Source organism: Zingiber officinale, chromosome 1A (assembly GCF_018446385.1).
Source record: "Zingiber officinale cultivar Zhangliang chromosome 1A, Zo_v1.1, whole genome shotgun sequence".
NCBI classification, from domain to species: domain Eukaryota; kingdom Viridiplantae; phylum Streptophyta; class Magnoliopsida; order Zingiberales; family Zingiberaceae; genus Zingiber; species Zingiber officinale.
In genome coordinates, this window is record NC_055987.1 from 101,620,264 (window position 1) to 101,640,202 (window position 19,939).

The window sequence follows — 19,939 nt, forward strand, 5'->3', positions numbered from 1 at the left end:
GCTTACATGTTCAGTTATTTCAGTTTATGCTTGCAACCATAGTATGCCATGCCAGTACATGTTTTCAAATAGCATTCTTTAAAAGCATGTTTGCATCGTTGCATGTTTTAGTGAGGTAGTTGGTTTCTTACTAAGCTTTAAGCTTACAGATTCTATTTTCCTTATACTGCAGATAAAGGTAAAGGGAAAATGGACTAGCAGAGGAAGCTGGAGTTCAATGCAAAGATGGTGTGTGTGGCAGGAACTTGGAATAAAAGATCCTTAGGGGATCTAGCAAGCTTAAACAATTGAACCTTTAGTATTTCTATTTTCACGCACTTTTAATTGTTAAATGCTACGAACTAGTAGACCATGCTTTATATCCAGTTTAGAATGCTAGCTTTATGTCATTAGAATATATTCTATGGATTGTATAAGTGAAATGTGAGATTTTGGCACGAACAAGTGCTGAAATCAGGGTTCTGATTCGAAATCAGAACCCAGACCGGTCTACGGACCGATCAGAGTCTGGGCTGTGCCACTGGATCGGTCAGCCGACCGATCCAGTCGCGAACAAAGAGTTGGCGTCTACGGACAGAGAGTACCGAAGCTCACTGATCGGTCTGCCCGACCGATCAGTGTACTCCTGGATCGGTCGGTAGACCGATCCAGCAGCATACAAAACACTCCGTGCCATGGATCGGTCAGCCGACCGATCCAGAGTCCTTTTTCGTGCCAGTATCAAGCTGGATCGATCACGGGATCGATCCGACAGCCCCAATCGATCCATGGACCGATTGAAATGCCTGATTATAGCTAGCAGGACATTCGAGGGGCATAAATTGTCTCCCCTAGCATGTGTACAACTCCTAGGTACACCTAGAATATTTGTAAAATATCGAAAAATGGCGAATAATGATAAGGGAATTTTCAAGAATTTTTGGAAAATTTTCAGGAATTTTTTGGAACTCGTATGGACGAGTTAACGGGGATAAAAACGGGGCCCGGGAAAGCCTGTTTAGGCTACCCAATTTAAGCGAGGAAAAGTTGAATTTACTTATTCATTTCTTTTTCTTTCTTTGTTTTCGCCGAACTTTTCTTTTCCCCGCGCCCCCCTCTCTTCTTCCCCCGCCAAACCCACTTGCTCGATGCCGTGCCCTAACTTCCCTTCCTTCTCCTCTCCGACGGTTCCTTCCTCCCCGCGCGCCGACGCCATTTGCCCTAACCACTGCCGACCGCGGCGGTTTCTTCCACCCGACGCATACAAGCCTCCTCCTGCGCCCTAACCGCCCGAGACGGATCTTCTTGCTCCTCTTCCAATCTTCTTCTTCCCTTGATCGCGCCACAACTCCTCCGCCCGAAACCAGGTCACCACAGCCGACGCCGTATTTGCTCTAGCCATCCCCGACAGCCTCCTCTCCCCGATGCACCCCTTCTGGCCGACATCACCGCCCCTCCACAGCCCTAACGCCGGCCACCGTTTTGGTTCTCTGAGCCTCTTCTCCTCTTCATCGCACTGTGCCACCCCGACTTTGCTGAGTCCAGCCGTCGCTGGAATGGGGGAGGTCCTCACTGTGCCAATTGTTGGACACCAGGTTCTGCCGAGTCATCTACAAGCTATAGTTTTCTTCATTCGTGCTCTAGCTTTGGGCAGCGCCACAACGCTAGTTTCGGATGCCAAATTCTTCTTCCCCTCATTGATATGGATTTGAGGTAGGTTGTGACTCTGTTTCTCAGATTCTATTGTGGAGGAATTGATAATTGTTTGGATTTAGTTTAAATAGCAGATTAGGGTTTTCAATCTACTACGATTGATCTTGGTTCAGTTGAGGGTTTTAAAGGAGGAGGTTTGCTTGGTCCAAGTTGTTGGCATTTGGTAAGTTTTGGATAGATAAGGTTGCTACTGGATTTTTGGTAATAAATAAACTTTATGGTTGTTTCTCTGATCCTCTTTTGTCTAGGCAATGCGGGGGTTCCCAACAAGAGTAGTTGTGTTCTTCCGAGGAATTTCAGCAGTTACAATCCCTAGCTGTGGATAAGCAGTGGCTGTAAGCAGACGTAAGGTTAGTGTGTACGCTTTCTAGTGGTGATTTGTGTATCTCATTACGGTATTGTGTTGATTGGGTGTTTCCTTTTTGGAATCCAGGCAATGAAGAGGTGTTCGACAAGAGTTGTGGTGTTTCCAACAGCAGCTACATCATACCGGCAGCAACCTTTTCGGCTGTGAATTTGGGTAAGATGATTTGATTGATTAGGCTTATTGTAAGTCCTAATTCAAATGGATTTGTTTGAATCGATTGAGGAGTTAGATGATCCAATTAGGGTTTATAATTGGATCTGGATTTTCGTTAGCTTCTCGAGGATTTTATTTAGCTAATTTATTTATATGTAATTAGCTAAATCTGGATACTATGTGTCACAGGACTTTGACGCGAGACGAGCATCTCGACGTTGGATTTGATTGGATTGGACCTGCTATTTGGAGGCGGGTACCTTGACTTATCTTTTTGATATGTCTTGTTGATATGTCTAGTAGATCATAGCTTTTAGTAATAATTATGTTCGTCATTGTTTCGGTATGTCACTTTGGATACCTGTAACATGCTTGTTTGCTCACCTGATATGCATTTTATGCTAGTACCCACAGGATTATATATATATATATATGTTCAGAGAAGTAGTGACATACCATGCTTGTTATGTTCAGGACCTAGGTTTTTGATATCCTATCTGATCTGTGTATTTTAGATCTTCGTATTTGACCATCGATATTATGATACTCATTTTATGTATATGGATATGGTTATGTTGATCAGTTTATTGCCATGCTTAGTGTCATGCATCATGATTGCATGCTGCGCGATTATCGGCTCCACTATGGTTGAGCACATCGCCAGTTGCATGTACTGCACACACCACCACTCATGGGTTAGTGGTATATCAGACCGGTGTGTGGCGGTTCTGCTGTTTGGCTTCGTTGGTCTGAGGACTCAGCGTGGTAGCCGGCAGACAGTTCCGCTCTGTTTGGCTCCGGTGGCATTTAGTGTAGCAGCGTAGTAGTCGGCAGACGGTGGACTCTGTTTGGCTCCGTTGGTCAGGTGACTCAGCGTGGTAGCCGGCAGAGATACCTCCCCGTCATCGTGTACCGGGAGATGAGAGCATTGAGCTCCCCCATTTATGATTTGGGGTCACAGGACATGAGTACTCCGACAGCATCTCGTCCACTCACTCACTCATCAGGTGTAGTGATGGTAGAGTGAACGGTTGTCACAGCCCTACCCACTCGGTCTCACTATTTTGTGTGAGATGACTGACTGGCGTCAGGGGTGACCAGGACGCATCATTGGCATCATACACATTTATGCATTTACTGTTTGTGTTTGCTGCACTTATATGCTGCATTTGGATGGATGCATATGTTTGACATGCATACAGGATTTATGACACTTCCGGTCTGACGACCTGATTATTCTGATAGGTGGCCCCGGTGAGTACAGTACTCTTCAGCCCTTTTCTATTATGCATTATCTTCTTTTGTTCAGGAGACTGTACTCCATAGTTATTACTATTTGTTATAGTTACTATACATGTCAACTAGGTATCTGCTGAGTTGTTGAACTCACCCCGTGGACACTATCTTTTTCAGGTACCAGGTTGTTTATGGAGTCGCTTGGAGTATCCTGTCTGCTGGTCCCCTCGTCACATCAGAAGACTTATCGGTTTCACTTATGCTTTCGTTTGTTTATGTATCGATTTGTTTAGCTCTGTACTCCGATTTTGTTTTTGGAGTGTTGATGCTGTTATGTGACATTTTGTATTGGTTGTTGGTTGTATAAATCTAGCCGGCTAGCAGTCTTTGTGTTTTGGTTTGTATTTGATTTCTGTCATTTTCCGTGTTTTGGTTTTGTTCCAGCCGAGTGGGCTGATGATATATATATAACTGTGTGGTTATGTGTATATATTCCAGCCGCCTGTGGCTGATGTATATTGTGCATATAGAAAGATTCAGATTATCCGCCGTACAGGGGAGGTGCTGCCGAAATTTCTTCAGACAGGTACTCCTCCGGGGCGTGACAATATTAAGATTAGATTTTAAAGATAATAGTTTAGCAAAATTTTAATAAATCCAAATTTCCGCAATAGTAATTTAGCACAGCATTACGTAGCGATTGGCCTTACAGCTTAGTTAGTAGAAGGCGGGTCGTTACAAATCCAGTCTGGTTAACCTAAAGATTTTAATACTGGGGAACTGATTAGGCCAAATGAGGGAAAATTACTCTTTTAGGAGTAGGATTACCATGTCATCTTGACGTTGACTGTCACATCACCTTCTGAGTCCATCCGTCATAACCCTTATCACCAACAATTACAAGAAAATAATTTGTTACACATATATACCAAGCATGTATCATCCACATCCCAAATTACATTGATATACTTGATATTCCTTTCCTCTAAAAATTCTCACCATAATAAATGTATAGGACTATCATATGCTTTTTGCTAAATAACTATCATCTGCAAATCTTTTTTTTTTTTGGTTTCATATTCTTCGATTAGTTGTTCTATTCAAAAAGCTAAATGCCTTCGGCCTAAATAGAACCAAGTAGTTAAATGTTTAAGTACGACATTAGTTAGCCCTTTCCAACAAGAACTTCTCACCAGCTTCTTTAACAATCTTCTTGATGAATCCACGACTTTCTACTTGTAATTAACTAAGTTGACCCATTTCACCACTCAAGTCTCGACATCCTCATCCAGATTTAAACTAGGACATATAAGGCCAAAATATCATGACGTGTCTAAATGAGAATATTAACTCATTAATTTTATTAGGCTAAAAAATGAATCCAAAGGATAAAGCCAAACTAATGTTTCGCTTCTATCAGCCAAAAGTGCATTTCATTAGCTACATAAGTAGAACCTTAGACATTCATGTTGGAGTACTTCACAATAAAATTGGTAACTTGACTGGTTGGTTCCTTGGCAGCCAACTAGAGGGGAGGGGAGGTGGGTAAATAATCCTAAAAATAAATAAATACTCTTTTTCAATTTTCGAAAGTTAGACAAATATTTGTATAATAACAGAAAATAAATTCATAAAATAAAGACAGAGACAAGAAAGATTTATTTAGTTTACAATCAGATGAGTGTTAATTCAAGATAAGTGAAGGCCACTATGAAGATATCCTTTAGGCGAAATAGTCTCTTACAATGTTGATAGCTCACACAGTAGTAGAATAGAAAGAGAATTCGTTTACAAGTGTTATTTTTAACTACTGAAATTAAGACTGTATTTATTGACTTGATCCGAGCATCTGGAAGGGTTTCGGACACCTGGGTGTAGATAAAATTTTATCCACGACGCAACGGATCGCGACAGGATGACCCAGATGAAGCTTTCTGGTATGGGCGCCTGGACTAGATCCGGGTGCCTGGACTAGGTCCAGGCATAAGGAGCGGGTTGAACCAGCCCTCAACTAGGGCTCGAGCCCGGGGCACCCTGGCTTCCCACGGGGGTCCGGGTGCTCAGACCAGGCTAGACAGTCAACTTCCTATTGACTGTCCGATTTCTTCCCGTTCTGACTCCGCTCACTTGGATGATATTAGCCATCCAGAATAGGCTCACCCGAACCCATTTTCCAATCTTCTCGAACAACCTTTTGCTCTGACTTTTCATCACTCGGAAATGCCACGCTTCTTTCTCATCAACTAGCGTACTCTTCCGTAGTGCCTCGTCTCTCAAACGCACCAAGCCCGTCGACTCTCTCCCGTGTCGTTCTTCTCGCTAACTGCGTCTTTTGCTCGACTTCCTATGCTCCTAAGTTCCTGAACACTTAGACACAAGGTATTAAACCACAATAGGACCTAACTTGATTTGGTGGATCACATCAAAACTACCATGGGGTACTTATAATATCCTCCTTTTTGATGTGGATCAACCTAATTTAAGTTAGGATAAAGCAATACATTAAATTATATGAATATATAAGTTTAAAACATTAGATATGCAATATTTAAAAAAAATATACCTCCCCTTAAACTTAACTTCTAACTTTTCCCCTTTGATCATATTAAAAATAGGAGTTTTGATAAATTAAATTGAAATTAAAATTCAAGGAATACATGAATAGTGACTAACTTAAGAAAAACAATTTGAGATTTATTCTCAAAATTATGATTTTTATGATTTAAAAAGAAATTTTTAACAAAAGAATTTTAAAAATTATTTTATTTGTTGAAAATTTTAAAATTTTTTATAAAGGTTAAATAGACATATCCAAAGTAGTAACACAAATTTTATACAAAAATAATAATAAAATCAATTTATGCAGTAATAAATTATTTACTACAAAAAGATAAAAAAATACTTACAAATAGTTTTGAGGTTCAAAAAATTTTGAAAATTTTTTAAAGAATGTAATAGAGTAAGTATTTTTTAGAAAAATTAAATTTTTGAAAATTGACCGTTCAAAAACTTTTAATATTAAAAATTAGTATTTAGATAAATAATTCATAGAAAATTAAATATTAGTCAAAAAAATTTGAAAATCTTTTGTTGGACAGAGAATATTATAAGTTTTTATCAAACAAATTGTAAAAATAACTCTATGAAATATTTTTAAATTAAAAAATAGAATATTAAAAAAAATCATAATAAAATAATACAACAGTCAAAAATATTTGAAAGTTTTATACAGATAGGAAATGAAATCCTCTTTTTCAGAATAATTAATACCTAATTAATTTTGAACTGAAATTGTATGAAAAAATTTACTTTAGCACATTAGGCAATTAAAAGACAAATATTAAATCAAATTAAAATTAGAAATATGCATAATTTAAACTAAGCATGATTTTGGAACCCAATATAGGTTCCTTCCTATTGGATTGATGATGTATTTTCTAAGAATGTATGTTTTTATTACTTTTTTTATTTGACCCTTATAAAATCTATAATATCAATTTAGTCCTTGATAATATCTAAAATTTGAGCATGCAAAATTTTTAAAATTTTCTATTTGTTCCTTTAAATTAGCATTTTCAGTTTTCAATCTTTCAAGATCCTCTATTAAGCAAGATTTTGCCAAGATTCTTTTTATTTCTAAATTCTCCTTTTTTTAAATTTTCATTTTTAGTTTTTAATTTACACATGGATTTAGATATTGATTTAATATCAAAATATAGTTGATCAGGAGGTAAGATGCATACCTCACTTACCATATCAGATTTGAAGCTTGATTCTCTCCCTTCTTCGCTACATTCATTTGATGTTGCTCCCCCTTCATTGATGTTAGCTTCTGAGGTGCTTTGTTCTTTGTGACTAGCCATTAGAGCTAGTCCGACATATACTTTTATTTTTGATTCGGATGATGAGCTTTCATCCCAAGTGGCCTTGGTATTCTTGTGCTTGTTTTGCTTGGGTCCTTTATCTTTTTTCCTTTTTGAGCTCCGGGCAGTCCTCCTTTATGTATCGTTCTTTTTGACACTGGTAGCATTGAACCCTTCTTCTATTTATTAGATTTTTTTCTATTCTACATTTCTTTAAATTTGTTAGATTTAAAGAACTTTTTAAACTTCCTTACCATATAAGCTTCTTGGTATGCTTCAAGATTTGAGTCTAGCTTGGGTTTATCCATCTTAGTGGCTATTAGTGTCAGGTTCTAGCTTGACTCTTTTGTTGTATCTGTTGGTGTTGTAAGTTTGCAAACATAGTCCCACATTGAAAACACATGGGAAAGATCATGGGTTTATAAAGAGAAAGATATCTCCATTGGTATGAGGCATTTTGGGGAGACCCCAAGAGCAAAGCCATGAGGGCTTAGGCCAAAAGTGGACATATCATGCTATTGTGGAGATATCTAGACTCTTTTCGATCCAACAATTGGTATCAGAGCTCGGACTGCCAGAAGGTTTAACCGCCGACTGTGCACAAGAGCTATTGTCTAATTGAGCCATGTGGGTACAATATTGACCTCGAACAAAGAAAGTGAGGGCTCCTATCCTCAGATCAAGAGGACCAGACACCAGGCAGGAAGTCCTAGTTGTGGCTAGGCAAGGAACTCCTAGTAGGTCGGGTGAACTGAGGGGCAAGAAGACCTGGTGGGTCGAGGATCGGACATGAGAAGCCTGTGGTTCTTTGTTTGAGGGGGGGATTGTTGGTGTTGCAAGGTTGCAAACATAGTCCCACATTGAAAACACATGGGAAAGATCATGGATTTATAAAGAGAAAGATATCTTCATTGGCATGAGGCCTTTTGGGGAGAGCCGAAGAGCAAAGCCATGAGGGTCTAGGCCCAAAGTGGACAATATCATGCTATTGTGGAGATATCTAAATTCTTTTTGATCCTATAGTATCTACACATTTAGTTTCATGTAATTCTAAAGTCAAAAAAAGTTCCTCTAGGGTACTTGGCTCTAGGCCCTTTGAGATATAGTAAGTGTCTATTATCAAAGTCCATTATGGAGTTATGGGAAAAGCGTTGAGTATGTAGCGCATCGTGTCTCTATTGGTTACCGTTTCATCGAGGTTGACCAGTCTAGTGATCAACTCCTTGATCTTCGCTTGTAGTTGGGCTACCTTCTTACCTTTTTCAAGATGAATGTTTGTCAGTTTGTTCCGAAGGATGTCCCATCGTACGAGCTTCGCTTCGGATGTGCCTTCATGGAGTTCCAGGAATCTCTCCTAGAGATCTTTGGCTAATGTGTAGCTTCTAATGTGATTGCCTTCTTAAGGTGGTAATACACTAAGTAAGTGATATTCCGCTCTGCTATTGGATACGAAGTTACTTTTCTAATTCTTTGTCTAAAGGTACTCTTCTTTCTTCACTCCTTGTTGATCCTTGGGAACTATACAATCATACTTGATTATTAAAAGTATTTCAAAATAAGTTTTTAGGAATACCTCCATTCGGTGTTTCCAGTGTTCGAACTCTCCCTCGAACTTTGGCGGGATAATGCTTGGTTTGGCCATCGATTTCTTTACTTTGGTCAGCGATTAGTCCTTCTGAAGTGTCCTTGCCCTAATACCAATTGTTGGTCCCCTAGCGGTCGGTTAGAGGGGGTGGGGATGAATAGCCCTAAAAATAAATGAATACTCTTTCTCGATCTTCAGACTAAGTTAGGCAAACACTTGTATAATAACATAAAATAAATTTATAAAATAAAGACAGAGACAAGAAAGATTTACTTGGTTTGCAATCAGAAGATTGCTAATGTAAGGCAAGTGAAGCTCACTATGAAGATCTCCTATGGGTGGAGTAGGCTCTTACAACGTTGACAGCTCACATAGTAGTAAAATAGAAAGAGAACTCATTTACAAGTGTTATTTTAACTACTGAAATTAGGGTTGTATTTATAAACATGATCCAAGCGCTTGGAAGGGTCCTGGGATCCTAGGTGTGGAAAAAATTTTATTCATGATGTAATGGATCGTGATAGTATGGCGCAAATAGAGTTTTTTGGTCCAAGCGCTCAGACTGGGTTGAACTTGTAACGACCCAAATTTCCACATTTAGAGTTCTAATAGTGGTTAAAAATATTTAGAAATGCTATAGAAAAATTCTATAGATTTATAGAAATTTTTAGAGTATTTTTATGCAATTTTTGGAGGTCGTTTGGTATTTTTACTAAACAAAAGAGGTTTCGACAAAAAACATGTCCAAGCCGAGACTCGAACCAGTGACCTTTGACTCGGTCAAATCCTGGCTGACCAACTGTTCCAGCAGATAGATCTGTTTAGAAAAGGTAGCAAATATAATTGAGATAGTTAACGGAAATATGGGAGTTATAAAGGGAAAAGTTGAGGTTATATCTCCCGTGCCCTAAAATTTCCTCTCTCGAAGCCTTCCTCTCCTCTGCTTCACGCGTGCGTGGCGTCGGCTCCTCTCGGGCGGAAGTGGAGAACGAAGCTAGGGCTTCATCTCGGTGGCCGGCCAAGGGTTCAATCCAAGGAACTCTTCCCGGCTTCACGAACCCTCGTCGAAGAGAGCACGGAAGTGCAAGGAGTCACCGCTGAAAACCCTAGAAGCCTCCTTCTCGGCCGTAAGTCCAAGAAACTCAAGGGTAAGTCACTATTCACCTGCAGTAGGATAGTTTCGAGGTCTATTCCTTGTTCCTCTCCCTGTTCCCGAAGCTTTGCATGAAACCCTAGGGCTTGTTGTAGGTCAATTGATAAGCTATTTTTATCTCACAGCATGCCTTAAGAGTTGTATTTATTTTGTTACTAATCTCTTTGTCAAGCCAGGACAGCCCTTATATTTAGCATACGGTTTTGGGATTCCTTGTTTCTGCCGTGTATTAACAGTGGTTCTTTAGGGCCGCTATATTTTCAGTAGAGCAATATATAGAAGTTCAAGTTGTGAATCATCCTTGCAGAGGTTTATGTTTTAAGTTTTCAGCAAGTTTAATTTGGTGATTGTTGAGGTTTTGCGATTTGAACTATGAAGCTTTGATTTCTTATGGTTTTGCAATCACTGGATGGTTTCGAATTGGAACGATGAAGTTATGTTTCTCCTTTGTGCTTCTTAATGCCATGAGTAGATAAGGTTTAGGTGGAGGTGTTGCTGCTGTTTTTGCTTAATGAATTTGGCTGGTTAGTGAGTGTTTTGTTTCCTCTTAGTGGTTCCAAAAGTTTCGGGCAAAGTTTAATATTTACTAAGAAAAAAAAGGCACAAACAGCCCCACTTTGAGTTTCTGTTTGGATGTTCTTATTGCGGTTTTTAGGAAGCATGATCAATTTTTTTTTTTAGCATGGCAAATTCAGTTTCCTTGCATTGATAAGCATGAACAGTCGTAGCTAATAGCATGCAGTTAGAGGCTTATTATTACAAGAACAGTCCATAGATCATGAGCATAAGTTTTATATAGTTTCTGTACATGTATTATGAGCATGCAGCTTTGCTTCTAGTTAGTATGTATGCAGATTTTCATAAGTATAGTATGCAGATTTTTATAAGTATGGTATGCAGATCTTTTTATAAGTATTGCATTTCAGAATTTATTTAGCATAGTAGGCAGATTTTTGGTTTAATCATTGCAAAGTTAGAATTTGCTTAAACATTTCAATTTCTTTTTAAAGAATCATTCTTTTAGAAGTATTAACAAGTATAAGAAAGATGAAGAAAAGAAAGAAAAAGGCCAAGGCCTTAAGTAGATCTCAAAGTCAAGACTTTAGGGATTTTGGCACACAAGGTGCTTATTAAAATGCCAAGGCATTATATATTAGAAGTATTAAAAAATAACATGTATTTTACTTTTATCAGTGGCACTGTACTGGACTCTCAGTTGTCCTTGGGCTGGGCTCCCATAGTCATCCCTAGGTTTAGATAACCTAGTAAACCATAGTAGATTCGGGACCAGCTATCTCGGGTCTAGTTAGGGATGGGCGCATAGCAAGTAGAGTTACCGGGCCCAAGAAGAAGTTGATTATTATTTTGAAGTATTATAAGTATAAGTTTTTGAACAAGTAAAACGAGCTTTACATAAACATAAAGTATTAAAGATTAAGTTTAGAACAAATGAAATAAGTTTCATATAGTTCTAAAAATCAGTAAGTTTAGTTCTTTATTCTACCATGTTTATCTAGTAGATGAGTAGTTTTTCATGTTTACCTATTAGATGAGAAGCATGATTAGCTATTAGAATTACATGAGTAGATTCCTTAGCTTTTCTTTGCTATTAATTTGACATGAGCAGTTATGTTTATGCTTTACTTCCTTTTAGAGCATATAGTTTCTAGTTCTTTCTATATACATGCATATTCGTGTTTTTGTGAGTTAGATAGCGCTTACTAAGTAAATTTTGCTTATAGTTTGCATTTCCTCTTACTACAGATACAGGAAAGGAAAAGATATAGAAAGGAAGGCGACAAGGAGGTGTACGAAGGATGTGTGATGCCAGGACTATGGAGAGACCTGGGAAGTTTTGAGTTTTCATGTTTAGTGGATAGAAATAGTTGAGTTGTACCTTATGGTTTATGTCTTTTGAGATTGTATTTTCATTCCGCATTGTTAATTTGGTTATTTTCCACTGTTGGAGTTTTATTCATTTGTTATTGCTAGAATAGTTTTTTTTTCTAGTTGTTGTGTCTTATAAACTGCGTGGTTGTTGATAAATGTTCCAACCGCCTGTGGTTGTGTATATTATATTATGTATTAATGATTATGGTCACCGGTACAGGGGAGACTTTGCCGAAATTTTTCGGTAGGGATTCCTCGTGGTTTTTAATTATACCGGTTAAGTAGAGTTAGTAGTTAAGTAATGGTCACTCTTAGAGAGTAGTAGAGTATTAAGAAGGGTGGTCGTTACAGAACTAGCCCTTGACCAGGGCATGAGCCCAGGGTGCCCTAGCTGTCCCCAAGGGCTCGAGCGCCCGAACTGAGCTAGACAGTCAACCACCTATTGACTATCCAATTTCTTCCCGTTCCAACTCTGCTCGCTTGGGTGATTTTAGCCATCTGGAATAGGGCTCACTCGAACCCATTTTCCATCCTTCTCGAGCAACCTTCCGCTCCGACTTCTCATCCCTTGAAAATGTTGCACGCTTCTTTCTTCTCAACCAGCGTACTCTTCCGCAGTGCCTCATCCCTCGGACGCACCGAGCCCCTCGACTCTCTCTTGTGCAGCCTTTCCCTCTATCTGCGTCTTTTTCTCAACTTCCTATTCTCATAAGTTCCTACACACTTAGACACAAGGCATCAAACCACAACATGACCTAATTTGACTTGGTTGATCACATCAACATCACCACGGTGTACTTACAGGTCTCATAAATGATAAGCAGTTTTGTTCTATCTTCTCCACATCACTATGGGTTGTATATTTGAATGTACCTTTTAAGTTATCTAACCGAATATAAGTGGTCCATGGTCAAAATCCTCATGGTATAATATCTGTCGATCCTTAATTGACTATGATGATATGAGTAGATGCTCCTTGTTCATTACTTAAATGATTATGGCAAGAACGGTATGGTTGTTGGCATTTTTAGAGATTTTGCTCCTTAATATCTAATAGGTTGTTGATAGGCCAGACCCCTACTTTCCAATTGGAATCAGTTGGTGCTACAGAAGAATCAATATCCTCTATATTAGGTTCGGGTCCTGAAGTATCAACTTGTCACTTTCGTAGTCGTCCTCGACTATGAGTGCAAGTGTACTAACTCACCAAGTGTCATCATGCTAAACCCATCTAGTGAAAATTCAATAGACATTCAACTGGTCTAATAGTAACCAAAATATAATAGTGAATCCAAAAGGCATAACAAAACTAAAGATATACCTTATCCACTATAGCTTGAAGATGTCCTGTCGTTGCCTGGTCCCAAAACTCAAAAAGTCATATCAAGAAAATCAACCAAGAATTCTGAAACATGAAAATAAGCTTCGCAACCTGTGGCTCTAATACTAAAAAAAATTGTCACACCCCAGAGGTATATTTGTCTGATAGAATGGACGGTACACCGTAGTGATAATATACGATACAACATGATATAAGTCTACAGGTCAGGAACAAATATAATGTAAGGAACTTTAACGCTAAATACGCAAAAAGTATAGTGGAAAAATAAGTTCCTTCCAGAAGATCCATGCGGAGGAAAACCACATACTAAGTTTAATGAAGGGAGTTTATACCTTTGGTACATGTCCCTCGCAATCCCGGAGCAACGTTTCTTTAGGATACAGATCTCAGCGCGATCAGCATGTCCGCGCCTTTACGGTATCTATACAAACACGTTCTCCATCCATCTCATGAACTCACAACTTAGAGAAGAAACAACCTTTACTGTGCTAGCAACTACACAAGGTTGTTTTTGGCCAAAAGAAGAAGAGGAAGAAGAATAAAAACTAAGAAGATCACCATCACCCAAAAGGTCACTTCATCTATATAATGTGACTTCACAAAAAGGTTACTTTACCAATAGGTTACTTCACCAAAAGGTTACTTTACTAAAAAGGTTATTTCACCAAAATGTTACTTTACCAAAAAGGTTACTTCACCAAAAGGTTATTTTATCAAAAATGTTACTTCACTAAAAGGTTACTTTACCAAATGGCTTTTGTACTCATCTAATAAATATAAAAATATTTTTTGTCTCTTGATCTCCCTTTTGATTAATGATGTACTAATTTCTATTAATATTCATTAATCTTAATGGATTGGATTTAGTATATTAGATTAATTATTGATCCAATAAGACATTAACCCAATAAACTAATGAGTCTAACCCATTATTTAATGAGTCTAATCTGAATTCATTTGATTCTAACTCAATGTGTATAATTCGGATTATACTTAATCTTATAATCCATCTCCAAATTAACATGTTCTTTGTGTGTGACCCAATAGAGTCTCATAACGTTGGCAATGTATCTAAAAGCATTTTAGATACATAAGCAATGAGTGACATCTAGCAATGCATCATTGCTACCCAAGTGATGAGAATGTCAAGATCCATCCAAACATTTCTGTGTCTATTATTTTGTATGACTCAATCCTTCTATCCTTGATATCTAGATTGATTAATGAGGCATAGACCGTGTCATCCTTTTATCAACTTTTGTGTTTCTTGATCTCTAAGTAGACACACTCAATCAAATAAGATCAATATCACATATTGACTCATTTGAGCATGACTATACATTCTTGTGTCCTACTAATTAAGGGGTCCACATATATCACTTCCGTTATATGGAAGGGATAGATCTCATCTACATCACTCATATCCCTCAGTATAGCTTATGGTATACCCAGTGATCGACTTTATGGTCCACCCTATTGCGGGTGATGTTTGTCGATATCAAAGTATACAACTCATTATATAGGGAATTGTAGTGACTTCAGGTCTAAGAATTATTCATACTAATAGTCACATAAGAATATTTATGATACTCATATAATGGTCCATGAAATATTCTCATAACGGGTCATTTAGTACACATTCTCTAATATATACTCATGTGTCAACCTAATATCTCATATTCATGACTTGTAAGATTAAGTCATCCGTTGACCTACATGCTAGTCTCAATGCATTATATATTAATGCTTGACTAGAAATAGTTGAGAGTATTGTTCTATATATCCACAACATCCCACTATCGATTCAACCAATTGATATGTTGTATACTAGAACCTACTACCCTAGGATATTATTATACTTATTCATTCGGCACTGAACTAAAGTAAATATAATAACCAATTTACCTTTTATTAATAAGTGAAATATGATAAAAAAAAAAAGTACCCTTGCCAATCATCTCATAATTGGTACTACGACTAATACTAACATATACAGCGAAAGATAAAAACATAACCACCAATTAAAAGAGGGATTTACACAATCCCCTCATAACATATAAAACACAAATGGCTGTGTACCGGTATGACTTACACAACAAGTATAAGTCCAAATAATAGGATACTACAAGGCTAAAATCCAAGAATGAAACAAAGTGTAAATATAAACAATAAGACACAATGGGGAAAACACGATCTCAAGTGTGACTGGCAACCAAAAACTCTGAGCAACACACAAATATTCTACTTGCTAACCTATAAATAAAGGGAAGCAAGGGGTAGTAAGTACAAAATACTCAGCGGATAAAAGAAGATGGTGCATGATATATATAAGGTGATCAAAGGATGCAGTCTTTGGTGAAATACTTACTACAAAAGTAAGAGAGTCAATATAAGCAACCACTAATGAAGCATAAACAACTACATAACCATCTACTAACCTGCTCAGCTAGGTAAGACCAATGAATCGGGAGTATATGCATATCCTGCACAAACAAACACACAACTAACATATATCAAACACATAGCAAGCACTAGCTATGCCCACAACATGGTACCACGAATGGGTCTTGTGGGCGGTCAAGGTATATAAATAGTCACTTTTCACGGGAGAACACTCTACCAAGGATGGTCCCATGGGCGGACAGGATGTACTAGCTACTAGCTCCTCAACCACTGACTACGAGAGAACGCTCTACCATGAAAGGTCTCATGGGCAGTCAGGATATATAAGTAATTATTGTCTGTAGGAGAATACTCTACCACAAATGATCTCATGGGCAGACAGGATATGTTAGTAGCCAGTCTACGGGAGAACACTCTACCATAGATGGTCCCATGAGTAGATAGGATGTATACATGTACCAGTCAAAATGATATGTGAATAGTGATAGTTACATCCAATAATAAGTTTTCCTAGTTACCTATGGTATGGTCTCACTAGCATATAGTTACTAGCCCAAACAACCAGCAAGGGTCAAGTACAATATTCTACTATTTGCTACCGTCTACATGCGACAGCTCAAGATCACTATATGATCTAATGGGAAGTTCAAATGCATAGACATACATTTAGTAACAAGTCTAAAAACATGTGTCTAAGTACCACAACAACAAGTATAATAGTAACAATCTCAATCCGAGAGGATCCTAGCCATCTACTCATAATATCTCCTTGAACACTATGGTATCATTATACATATAATAAACAGCGGGATCAAAATCAAGTAGTCCTAGATATTGATCCGAAGAGAATAGCCAAGTGGGATACGCTATCCCCCTTGAGTGATTTCCATCAAGTATAAGTAACTATAATCTCACTAATATATATGCCCTTACAGAAGTATAGAATTATACTACATATAATAACCTGTAGGCATGAGCCTAAATATATAATCATACTATAATATAAATGCACAAACATAGGCCTATAACTAGACTATGGTCCGGTAATATCAAGCATATATATAACCAACCCAATCTTGAATAACAAATGAGATTGCATAGATATTAAATAGATCAAAATATAATGAAAAATAATAAAGTACCAAACTTAGGAACTGATCTAGAGTATAGTCAAGGTAAGTAAATCAGTACTGCCAAATCAATAAAATAGATTATGCACTGAGGTCAAAAATCAAAAGAAACAAGTCAAAAAGTACCCACCTTCAAGGTAGATCATTGCTTAAACTATCTTCATGTCAAAGTGCTCATCTCGTATCAAAAACCTATATCACATAATACAGATCATAGCTAAGTTCTACTTTGGACCAGATAGCTAAGCCAAATCCTTAACCGATTAGGGAAATACTAATTGATTCAAATTATCAATTCAATTAATTAACCCCAATTCAACTCAACCCTAATTCTTACCTAGTTTGACGACGGTTGCTAGCAGCTCACGGCCAACGACGGTGGCTCACAATGTTCAACAGTCGATCATGGATGAATAGAGGAGTTGGCGAGGGTTCTTCCAACAATGGTGACCTCGCTGTGGCGACAACAACGGCTACTCGGTCGCAATTGAGGAAGAAGACAGTAGTAGGGGAAAAAGAAAGTCTCCAGTGTCTTGCTAGTGGCCAGAGCAAATGAGAGGCGGTGGTGGATGGTTGGCTAGGCATAGACCAAGGAAACAACAACACACATAGAGATCGATGCTCTCGCTCGTGGCTGGAGATAGGCTGGCGGTGATGGCCCTATGCTTGTGGATCGGAGTAGGCGATGAAAGAGGGGCATCAGCGTTGGCTCTCGTATAGGCAGTGGTATTTGGCATCACTGAGTTAGTCTCACAAGAAGAGGAGTTGACTTCTACTTCCCTGACAGTAGCCACCTGCGACGTCGCTGAGCCAACCTCATGTGGAGAAGCGGGCACCGGCAAATCAGAGATTCCTGGGGTTGGGAGAAAGAAAAGGGATCGATGATGAATGTGAGATCGGCGATGGTACCCTAAAATGGTCATAACCATTCTCACAAAGGTCGATGGATGGATCAAGTAGCGTTGACATGATTCGGCGGTGGCATCAGGCAGAGCCGCGTTGACTGAGGTGGGCGGCGAAAAAAGGAATCGAGAAGATAAGGAGGAAATGAAAGGAAGAAACCTAGGTATTTACATTAATAAATTCAAACTTTAGGTTCAATTAAATCAATCAACTCCCAACTAAATGACCGTTTCAAATAGACTTTCTTTAAGTCTAATAGATCCATCTCCTTAAAATGTATCATACGGAATCCATTTAAATGTAGAAAAATTTCTAAAAATTCTATAAGGGTATTTCTCAAATAATACTTATTATTTAATTATCGTATATCATAGCAATGTCGGTTGGCCAATCTGCATGCACCACCTCAACTTCGCTAGTCGTCCATTCGACCCCTTCCCGAGAGCCTAGATCAACTCTGGGCGCCCAGACCTCCGGGCTCCTGGATTGTGTCCGGGCACCTGGAGCCTCCTTTCTCAGTCATATGATTTTCTACATCACAAGGTTAGCACAATAAATATGGAAAGAAGAGTAATAAAATATTTGACAGTTTTTGGACTGTCCGACCCTAACTTTGAATTTCACTGAAACTCTAAATCGGACTGACGTTTATTGTTCCCTCAATTGGGAACGCATCCTCACTGGATCTCTTATCCAGTTACTTATCTCCAGTTATTATTTATGGACTTCCTTGATGTCAGGTCCCTTAACCCACCAGGACTTCCTGTCAGATCTTAACCAATTTGGACTTCAGTCAATTGTCAACCAAACTAGACTTTCTCCTGCTAGATCTCAATCAATTTGAGCTTTGTGCTAGCTATCAACCTAACTAGACTTCGGCCTGGTTTTTCGGTCCTCTAGACCCATTAAGTTCAAATCCTGCATACTTGGTAAAAGGATTAGATTACAACATAATCTAACTTTAACCTTTATCATACATCAAAATTTGAGTTTGATCATTAGTGCAACTTGCACCAACATAACCAACTAAATCATTGCACCCTCACCCAAGGCTGTAAATGAGTCAATTTAAGCCAAGCCAAATTTTATCATGTTCAAGCTTGTTTGATAATATAACAGAGTCGAATCAAACTGAGCCTAAAATGAACCAAAATGTTGAAATTATTGTTCAAGTTTAGTTTGCTTTTTTTTATAAGTTCGAGATTGGTTCAAACTTTGCTTGAGCTTAATTAGTTAGTTTAGATTTATTAAGTTCTCTATTGAAACTTATTTGATTGTTTGAAACTTTTAAAAAGTTTGTTTGGTTGATTATTGAGTTTAATAATATAAATTTATTTGTTCATTTTAAAAGTTTTTTTGTTTATTTAACATGTTGATAGTAGTTTTACTTTTGAACATGGTTTATGAATGTTGTTCATATTTATTATTCACAAACGTTAACGATTTGAATATATATATACATATATATATATATATATATATATATATATATATATATATATATATATATATGTTCAAACTTATTGATTTAATTTAACAAGTTGTTCTAACTTATTGATTGAATGAACATAAATAATCTTTTACCAAATTGAGCATCAAGATTACGAAGATTCGATTCATTTATAGCCCTACTCTCACCCAATAACTCAAAATATTTTGACCGGCTAACTTAATTGTGGTCTATTATGTTTCATTGATGTTCCTCTTCTACTTATTGTTGTGTTACCGGATGAAAAATTTTTAGATTCTCAATGAAATTAAATTGCAAAGAATCATCGTGAGCGGTCCTCGATGTATCTTTTTCATTGGCCCGCTTCACTAGTATAATGCCTTCATTTTTCAATTATGAAAATTATAAATGCATGTAATAGTTTTGACCAAAATTGTTCTATAAAATCAAACTGTTTAAATCTCAAATTTAATCCCTTTAGTGTGTCCCTCGAATCCTTTCGACTCCTATAATGTCTTCCTTTTTAAATTTTTAATAGTTTAGATCAATGTTCTAATTTTGGACAAAACTATATTGTATCGATCCAAATTAATCTAATTCCATGAACAATCACTTCTTATATTCTCTGGACAACATAGGTCCAATTTAAAAGCATATGTCTTTATGCACTTGACTATAAAAATTAAGTTTTTCTTAGTCAACCATCAATTTCTTTGATGACATTAGAAGCATTGTCTCTCGTAACTACAGAAAAAAATAATTTAGTGAAAAT